Source organism: Dasypus novemcinctus, chromosome 6 (assembly GCF_030445035.2).
Source record: "Dasypus novemcinctus isolate mDasNov1 chromosome 6, mDasNov1.1.hap2, whole genome shotgun sequence".
Taxonomy (NCBI): Eukaryota; Metazoa; Chordata; class Mammalia; order Cingulata; family Dasypodidae; genus Dasypus; species Dasypus novemcinctus.
In genome coordinates this window covers 68,610,403-68,620,055 of record NC_080678.1, presented here as the reverse complement: position 1 = coordinate 68,620,055, position 9,653 = coordinate 68,610,403, and the positions used below count along the sequence as shown (strand labels likewise).

General features: G+C 39.8%; 1 pseudogene; it reads left to right on the top strand.

The window, feature by feature from the left end:
• Positions 1-5,327: 5,327 nt before the first annotated feature.
• LOC101418596 (large ribosomal subunit protein uL10 pseudogene) lies at positions 5,328-6,885 on the top strand (annotated as a pseudogene).
• Positions 6,886-9,653: the final 2,768 nt, after the last annotated feature.

Genomic DNA, 9,653 nt, shown 5'->3' with positions numbered 1-9,653 from the left:
ATGAAGGGTAAAGTATGTATGGTCTGCAGAGTGGACAAGCATCCAGTAAGAAGGAAAGAGTATGTGTGCTGGTGGTGGTGGGTACTTAGTTTGTCAGGCTGCTATGACAAATACCACACAGTGGGTTGGTTGAAACAATGGGAATTTATTGGCTAATGGTTTTCAGGCTAGAAGTCCAAAATCTAGATATCAGCAAGGCTTGTTTTCTCCCCAGAGACTAACATTCTGGTGTTGGCTGCCAGCAATCCTAGGGGTTCCTTGGTTTTTCTGTCACATGATTATGTCTTCTCCTTTCTCTTCTGGTTTCCCACTGACTTCTTGCTTCTTCCTGTGGCCTTTTTCTTATAAAGCCTCAAGTAAACTGGATTAATACCCACTCTGGTTCAGTTTGCCACATCTTAAACTAAAAATAACATCTTCAAAAGGTCCTATTTGCAATGGGTTCATTGTAGATAGATAAGATTAAGAACGTGCCTAAATTTGGGTATATAATTCAACCTATCACAGTAGGAGTGGGGCAATGGTAAAGAGGAATAAAACTGAAGTCCGAGGTCCTGAGGGTTTCCTGTATTTCTCTTAGAGAGGGATTATGAATATAAGAAGTTGAAAGCTTTATAATTTCCCAGTTTTGGTTTCTTATTATTTTGGTTGATCCGGTAGTAGAGTTTTTTGAAATTTGTCTTTGTTTTCTTCTATATTTAGTAGTAAAAAATCCTTTTAAACAATGGGCACATAGGGCTTAAGGCTCCCACTCCTCAGCCTGGATGGGAAAGTGGGAATCTCTAGGGAGAAAACAGGTTGTGGTAGCTATTGACGGAGGGAAGAGTGAGCTGAGGCAAAGAAGAAAGGAAAGAATTTGTCCTTCTTTGGGTCTGAACAGGAACCATGGGGTTAATAGGAGAGGACTGCACAGAATATAGACAATGTAGCAGCTTTTCCCAATCTCTGGAAAATTCTTATACTCAACCCAGAGAAATTCTTATACTCAGTGCAAGCAAAAAACCTGAAAAGTAGGAGAAGACAATCTATTTACCACCCACTTCCCACCCTGACAAACACATTTATGCTAATCTACTCCCTTCTACTGGGAGCCACAGAGAAAGGACTGCAGATGAAATTATGGGGAATAAGGCTGGAGATACATGACAATTGTTTTAAAATGAAAGATGTTTAGATATTTGTGTTACACCCTTCCCATATATTCGTGCAGAATTTTAAATGCTTCTTTTGAGAGACTGGAAAAACTGATTAACAGCAACATTAAAAGTATTTTTCTCATCTACAAAATGGTTAGATCCAAATTTATAGTCCCTTCCATGACTCATAAGTTTACCTGCCAACTTGTCATTGCCAGAGAGATGTCTCACAGGCATCTCGAACTTAACACATCCAAAATAGAATTCGTGATTTCTGATCCCAAAACACATTACTCCCCACATTCTTCTCTAGCTCAGTAAATGACAGCACCATTTATCTAAATCATCTTTGATTTCTCTTCTTTTCACTCTACCTAGCCTATTCATCAGCAAATCCTATTCTCTCCCTATCAGTTCTTACCATTTCTACCACCACATCCTCAGCCAAATCCCCACTATCATGCACCAAGGCTTTCATTATGTCTCCATAACTGATTTCCCTGCTTTCACTTTGTCTTCCTAAAATCTATTTTCTACATAGCAACCAGAATGATCTTGTCTATTTTTTTTACAAGTTTCTTCCTTTTCCATTTTGTAAAACAATATAAAGACACAGAAAACTACTCAAAACAAAGGTATAGTTTACCATATTCATTACAAGGCAAACACTCTTGCAACCAACACAATCATGAACTTTGCCAAACTCTCCAGAAACCCCTCCAGGGGCCCTGTTCGAATCACAGCTCCCTCCTTCCTTCAAAAACAACCACTGTCCTGACACTGACAATCCTTTCTTCTTTCATTTCTTTAAGGTTTTACCACCCATGTTGTGCATCCCTGGGCACCATCATTCATTTTTGCCCATTTAAAAGAAAAAAAGGAAAGGAAAAGAAATCAGTAGGTATGTTAAGTCTTGTTGGGGATTGAATTACGTATCCCAGAAAAATACATTCTTAATACATTCGAGTGGGTGTGAATCCAATAAGGTTATTTTTAATTAAGGTATAGCCAGCTGGGTCTTAATCCTATTTCCTAGGTACCTTACAGAAAAGGCCACAGAGAAAAAAAGCCATGGGAAACAGAACCTGGAAGAGAAAGGAGAAGACATGTATTGCCATGTAACAGAAAAGCAAGGAAAAGCCAGCAGCTAGCCCCAGAACATTACTGTCTTTAGGGAGAAAGTATTGCCTTGCCAAATCCTTGATTTTTAACTTCTCCTAGCCTCATAAACCTGAGCCAATAAACTCCTTTTGTTAAGCCAATCCATTGTATGGTATTTGTTTCATCAGACAGTTAACTAATGCAAGTCTTTAACTCTCTAGTCCCCACCTCTAACCCCTTTCTTTTTACCACTTAGCTCCTGAAGAATCTGGGAACATTTGACCTGTAGAGTTTCCAGGGCAGCTGGGCTTTGCTGATTGTATGCACGTGGCAAAGTTCAAATGTTCCTTTGCCCTCTGAGTTTGCTACAAATTGGCTGTTGAAAATCATAGGTTAAAAATCTGCACTGTTCACCTCTTGGTCACTTATCCTTCTACACATATTTGAACTTCCATACTACTTTAACCTAACAACATGCAACCATCCTCTGTAAAAAAGCACTCTCAAACCTTCTCTTGGCTGACTCATATTCTCCACATAGAACTTAGACAAATTTGTCAACATATACTTGTTAAAAGTATGAATGCCATCCAATCCTTCCTGAAGGTCAAAGCAACTCATTCCTAGACCACAATAAGGACTCTGAATTTTACTCTTAGCACTGCACTAAAAGATAGTAGGATCTCAATACATTATCCTTGTTATTAAAATTGATTTTTTAAAATAAAAACTGGGCTCTTCAGGAGGCTGGTGTTGCCCACATTACCTCCATTGGGCTTGGAGGCTTCCACTGTCCCCCAGAATCTGACATCCACGTCGGGAATCCTGGTGTGGAAAGAGTCGGTGGCCGGAGGCCAGTCAGTTCCCTCTTGGCACCGCAAGGGGAAAAGTGCGGTAACCTGTCTGTGTATCAGTCTGGTATGTTTATTCACTCATACATCCATTCCTGTATTGACTCACCCCTGTTCCAGGCCCAGAATCCAGGGGAACGCAGCTGCCAGCCGGCTAAATTTGCCAAGGGAACCAAGCCCTCCTTCCCGGAATCCGCCGGGGCCCGGAGGCCTTCTGGGAGGGGTCACAGCCACTTTTGGCAATGTGCCTGCGCGGCTCTCTGCCCTGCCTTTCTCACGCTGTACTACTGCTTGGGATTTTTCTTAGTCACGTCGTTCTGTGGTGCTCAGGCTCTTTCCTTAGGCTTCCCTTCGGTTCTAGGGCACCATGGCCCTCCCCATCTCGTTAGGTCATCCAACATCCTATCCCTTGTTTCTGGCCCCAACTCGGCATCCTTGGACTTCCAGGCTGCTTTTCCTATGGATTCTTAACCCAAGCAATTTATAATTCCTAAAAAATATTCATTCAAATAATTGCTAACACTGAACAATTCTTAAGGGGTAATAGACGAAAAGCTTTGTATTTTTAATCTCATATAATCCTCACTAAAACCTATGGGAGTATTGCTACCATTCCTCTGTTTTATAGATGAGGAAACTGAGGTACACATTGGTTAATTAACTTGTCCAGGATCACACAGTGTAATTGAGATGGTACTTCATCTCCTGCAGACTCAAATCAGTGCATTCATGCTCAACAGCAGCCTGGCTAGAGTACTAAGTCCTATACACCATCAATATTTATTAATAATTTGAATGAAAGCGGAGATGGTATGCTGGCCAAATTTAAGCATGACCTAAAGCCTGGGAGGAGGAGCTAATGTATTAGAGGACAAAGTCAGGATTCGAAATTATCTCAACAGGCTTGGTTGGTGCTAGAACAGTTAATAACTAACATTTGCAATTGCATAGGATTTTATAGTTCATTAAGTGCAGGCATCTCAACCTTGGCACTATTAAAATAATGAACAGCAGCCCTGGCCTATACCCACTAAATAACAGTGACGAGCCCCCAGTTGTGACAACCAAATGTCTCCTAGGGGCAAAATCACCCCAGGTTAGGGACCACTGATTTAGGCTTTTGCCACATATTGTTTTAATTTGATTCTCATAACTGTGGTGAGAGGTAGGTAGAGTTGGAATTGAAACTAAAGCTATCGGATACCAGGTGGCATCCTCTTACCAAGATGAAATTAAGTAGAGATGATTGTAAATTCCTGAATTAGAGCCAAAAGTAAATAAATAATAGCATAAGCCATGATGAGAGAATTAATTTTTAAATGAGTATGGACTAAATAACAGCAGCAAACATTTGTTGAGGTCTAACATGTTTTCAGATTCTGCTGTGCTCTGTACACTAGCTCCATTAATCCTCAGAAGTAGCCCTATTACGTAGATGATATTAGTATTCCTATTTTAGACACAAAGAATTTGAAGTTGAAAGAAGTAGCATAGCAGAGTAGCAGAGGTAAAGTGATAATGCCATGATTTGAATTCAAGCATTCTAACCCCAGACTCAGTGCTTTCAACAATTACATAATGCAACTCATAAAAATTGAATAATTACTATAATGTGGCTGTGGAAAAACATTAGGCTGTATTAATAAATGTCAAAAATAAGAGAGATTATAGTCCTCTTCTGCTCTGATGGTTAAGCCATACACAATACAAACAGATGTCAGCTGGGATTAGATTGGTTTCAATCCACAATTCACACATCATGGAAGGTTAAAACCCTCCGTCAGAGTTCTATTGATTCCACTGCCTTCAGGCACCTGTTTCTGCATATGCTGCTTGTATCTTACACATCAGTCCGGATGAGGAACTGAGTCCCTTTCTTTGGTTCACAAATACCACCACCCAAAGCTTTCCTGGATGAAGTAAACTTGATTGAAGTCTTTTTGCAGCGTGAACACAGCAGCAGATTCTAAAATCACCTAGTAAACATTTCTAGCCTGAAATACTTTTAGGAAGGAAAACTGCAGAACTTTCCCTTCTCCTTACTTTTCTCTTCACCCTCTTCCTTCTTGAACTACAAATTATCCTTCCTTTATTATGGAGAGCAATCATCTCTCACTAGTGGTAAGAGTCTTTTACTTTTCAAATGGAAGGTTTTACTTTTGGCTCCTCTCACCAGGCATCATTATGAGAGTGACATTGTCTTTAAACCCTGCATGGTAATCCCTGACACACCACCATGATGCCCAGTGAAGACAAAGTGACCTAGAAGCCCAACTACTTCCATAAGATCATCCAACATATGGATGATCATCCAAAATGCTTCATTGTGGGAGCAGACAATGTAGCCCCTGAGCAGATGCAGTGGATCTACACGTCTCTCTGCTGGAAGACTGCTGTGCTGAGGGACAAGGGCATCAGGAGGTGCAAGGCCATCTGAAGCCGTTTGGAAATCAGCCTGGCTGGGAGAAACTGTTCCCTTGTATATGGAGTAATGTGGGCTTTGTGTTCACCAAGGAAGACCTCACTGAGATCAGGGACATGCTGCTGGCCAAAAGGTGACAGTATCACCCTTGCTGGTGCAAAAGCCCCATGCAAAGTCACTGTGCCCACCCAGAACACTGGTCTGGGGCTCAAGAAGACCTCCTTCTTTCAGATTTTAGGCATCCCCACAGTATTAGTCAGCCACAGGGGTGCTGATGCAAAGGACCAGAACTCTGTTGGCTTTTATAAAGAGTATTTATTTGGGGTAGAAGCTTACAGTCATAAGGTCATAAAGCGTAAGTTATTTCCCTCACCAAAGTCTGTTATCACGTTTTGGAGCAAGATGGCTGCTGGTCTCTGCCAGGGTTCAGCCTTCCTCTTCCTCCTAAAGCTCTGCAGTTCCAGCTCCTTCCATTCTCAGCTGTAGGTTAGTGTCTGGCTTGTCTCTCTCCCCAGGGCTCATTTCTTTCTGGGCTTTCTCAGCTGTTCAGGTCTCTGTTCTCTTCCGCTGTGCATTATCAGGCAAACCGCTTGGGTCTCTCCCTGGGGCTCCAGTATCCAAAACTCCAAGTCTCTCCTCTGCCATGTCATTTTTTCCATATGTCCCTGCTCACCAAGGGAGCCGGGACTCAATGTCCTACTGACGGACGTGACTGAATCAAAGCCTTAATCATAATTTAATCAAGCAAAAGTGAAACCTCTGAATCTAATAAAATCTAATATGCCCTGAGGAACAGAGCAGTTTACAAACATAATCCAATATCTATTTTTGGAATTCATAAACAATATCAAACTGCTACACCCACTAAGATCTCCAGGGGCACCATCAAAGTCCTGGGTGATTTGCAGCTGATTAAGACTGGAGACAAGGTGGGAGCCAGCAAAGCCACCCTGTTGAACATGCTGAGCATCTCCCCCTTCTCCTGCAGGCTGATAATCCAGCAGGTGTTTGACAATGGCAACATCTACAAGCCTGGAGTATGTGACATCTCAGAAGAAACCCTGCACTTTCACTTCCTGGAGGATGCCCACAGGGTTTCTGGCCTATGTCTGCAGAATGGTTACCCACCTGTTGTATCAGTACCCCCATTTAATCATCATTGAGTATAAGTGAGTCCTGGTTTTGTGGAGGCTGATTATCTCCCACTTGATAAAAAGGTCAAGTCCTTCTTAGTTGACACATCTGCATTTGTGGCTACTGCTCTGCTAGTGGCCGCCACCACTGCTGCTCTTGCTGCTCCTATAGTCATGGCTGAAGCAAAGCAAGAATCGGAGGATTTGACAAAGATATGGGATTTGGTCTCTTTGACTACTAAACAAAAAGCAGCCAACTCAGCCAGCTTTATTTGTGAAACAAGGAAATAGAGGCTACCTCTCTTAAAAAAAAAAAAAAAATGAGGTTTTAAAAAATAGTCTGTATTAAGGAGACAGCTTCTTCTCTGAAATAGAGTAAAAAAAAAAATCCCCAAACCAAAGTCAAGTAACTGTTTCTAATCTCAATAAAAGAAGGGAAAAACAGAATTTTAATTACAATCTACAAAATGCAATTTATTTCTGTAATTTTTATGTCATTACATAAGGATAAACTGAAATCTCACCAATCTCAAAGAACACAAAGAGTTTCAAAAAACAGCAATTAAGTGATTTATAATTCATTACCGTACATTACCTACAAACATTATGTAAGAGTCAGATAGAGTATACTTCATTAAAGGAATGAATAACCAATTTAAATGAGTAGGGTTTATCTGCAAAAATGTGAAATTATGACCTATAAAATTATATTATGTTTGGTCCATTAATCACCCAATAGAATCATCTGATTTAAAAAGTCAAATCACAAAGAGTTGTGGGGGGAGTTCAATATAAATATATGAAGGTAAAAAAAAATTAGTATTTCTGCCATAATTAACTGATTGTGCCACAAAGTTTTTTAAAAATCCAGTAGAGAAGACTATATAGTCTCTAAATTTTATTTTGGAGTAGGCCTCAACAAATATTAATTCCACAGAATGTTAAGGAAGATATAGAACCTAAATTATAAATATAACACAATAAACCAGAAACAAAATCTACATGACTCAATTCCCTATGCCCATTTGGTACCATTTCCTATACTGCCCCATCACTACCCACATTATAGAAAGGTTAAAAATTTTTCTTTATAAATTTGCTACTTGAAGGAAATATTGTCCTGGTATTGCTAACAATAGGTATGTTTTAATATTTTTCCCTGTGGAGAATAAGAAATCAAGTCCTTTAAAACTTGTGAATAGTAGTTTCTTAGGTAAAAGAAATGCATTCCTATATGAGTAGTCATTCCTGAGAATCTTAATTAAATCTCTTTTTAAATATGAGATTTTAAATACCTTTGGGAGAAAAAGAGAAAAACAAAAAAATAAAGTGCCCACTGCAGAAAACCTGAAAAAGCAAATGAAAATGACTTGAAAAATAAAAACAATTCTCCAGATGATACAAACATCTTTAGAGTATTCTTTTTTACTTTCTGCCACATAAGCTTAATCTCAAAGGTATGTTTTGTGTTTTTTTTCAGGTAAGACTTGCTTTGTTAATTTATTTCAAATATAAAGTAAAAGATGTATTAATTTGTTACTATATCAAAGGTATATCTGATTCTACTTTGTCTTTTCTGATGAATATGTAGAAATGAGTAATGTATGCACATCAAGGAACTGTAATCAAACCCCAGCACCGGAACATTGATGACACATAATGTATCCTGGAATGGTGGTGAATCAAATGACCCACCAGACTCCCACAGCTTTCCAGTGTTTTCTCTCATTGCTATTTTAAGGAGAGGAGAAGGACATCCTTTGCTATTCTGTCAGTTCTGCAATAACACTTGTTTTGAAAATGCAAATTTACTCTAATGCAACTAATGTTTTTGGGAACAATTTGAGTACAATTTGAGAAATTGAGAACAAATTTTGCCCTTGCTTATGGGTGACTTTTTTCTGCAAAAACACTAGGTGAATGCAGAAAATTGCACCCAGCTCAAATGAGTCAAATAGGAACACACAACACACACACACACACATACACATGCCTCAAACATCTACCTCAGATCACCATGTATGTTACAAGAGCACCCATCCAAATTTAGTGTTACAACTTTCCATCTGATTTCAGATAACCCTCCTTCTACCACTTCACAATAAGCTGCAACTCTGCTGACACCCACTTCCACAAGCAACTTTAAGTCCTTTTCAAGGTAAAGTATCATACTTATTGTAATACTCATGCATTTCTTATCATTTAAGATGCATAAAACTGTGCTGCTGTTTTTACTAGGATCCTATCATTTTTTTTATGTGTCATTGATGAAATTTTTTATTAGCCCCACTTTTCCCATAAGCACTGTGGATTTTAGCACATGATTTTGAAATGCATTGCATTATAGCAGAACTGATTGTATTAAAAAATGGCTAAGAACGGTCTTCACATGCGTTCCCTATAAAAGGGCTCAAGGGAAAGCAAACACAAGCGTCAATAAAAGGAAATGCTTGTTTTAGTCATCCAAAGGGGTGCCCATGCAAAGTACCAGAAATCTGTTGGTTTTTATTGGCATTTATTTTGGGTAAAAGCTTACAGTTAAATGGCTGTAAAGAGTCCAACTCAAGGTTGATTTCTCACCAAAGTCAGTTACAATGTATTGAAGCAAGATGGTTGCTGATCTCTGGATGGGCTCAGCATTCCCCTCTGACTGCCTTCTTCCTCTGAGGTTTTGTAGACCCAGCTGCTTCATGGGCCCAGCTTCTTCCTGATCTCAGATGCAGGCTGGCATAGGGCTTGTCTCTCAGGGCTTCCTGTATTAGTCTCGGCTCTCTTCCCAAGGTCAGCTGTGAGCCATCAGGCAAATAGTCCATCTCTACCCAGAACTTTAGCTGTTTAAGCCTTCGCCCTTCTGTCATACAACAGGATCAAAATCGACAAAGTTCTCTCTTCTTCCTGTGTGTCTTCTTGAGTGAGTGTCCATTTATATCGGCCCACCAAGGGGGCGGGGACTCAACCTGAGTTACACCTTACTGATGTAGTCCAATCAGAAGCCCTAAATTGGTTTTGT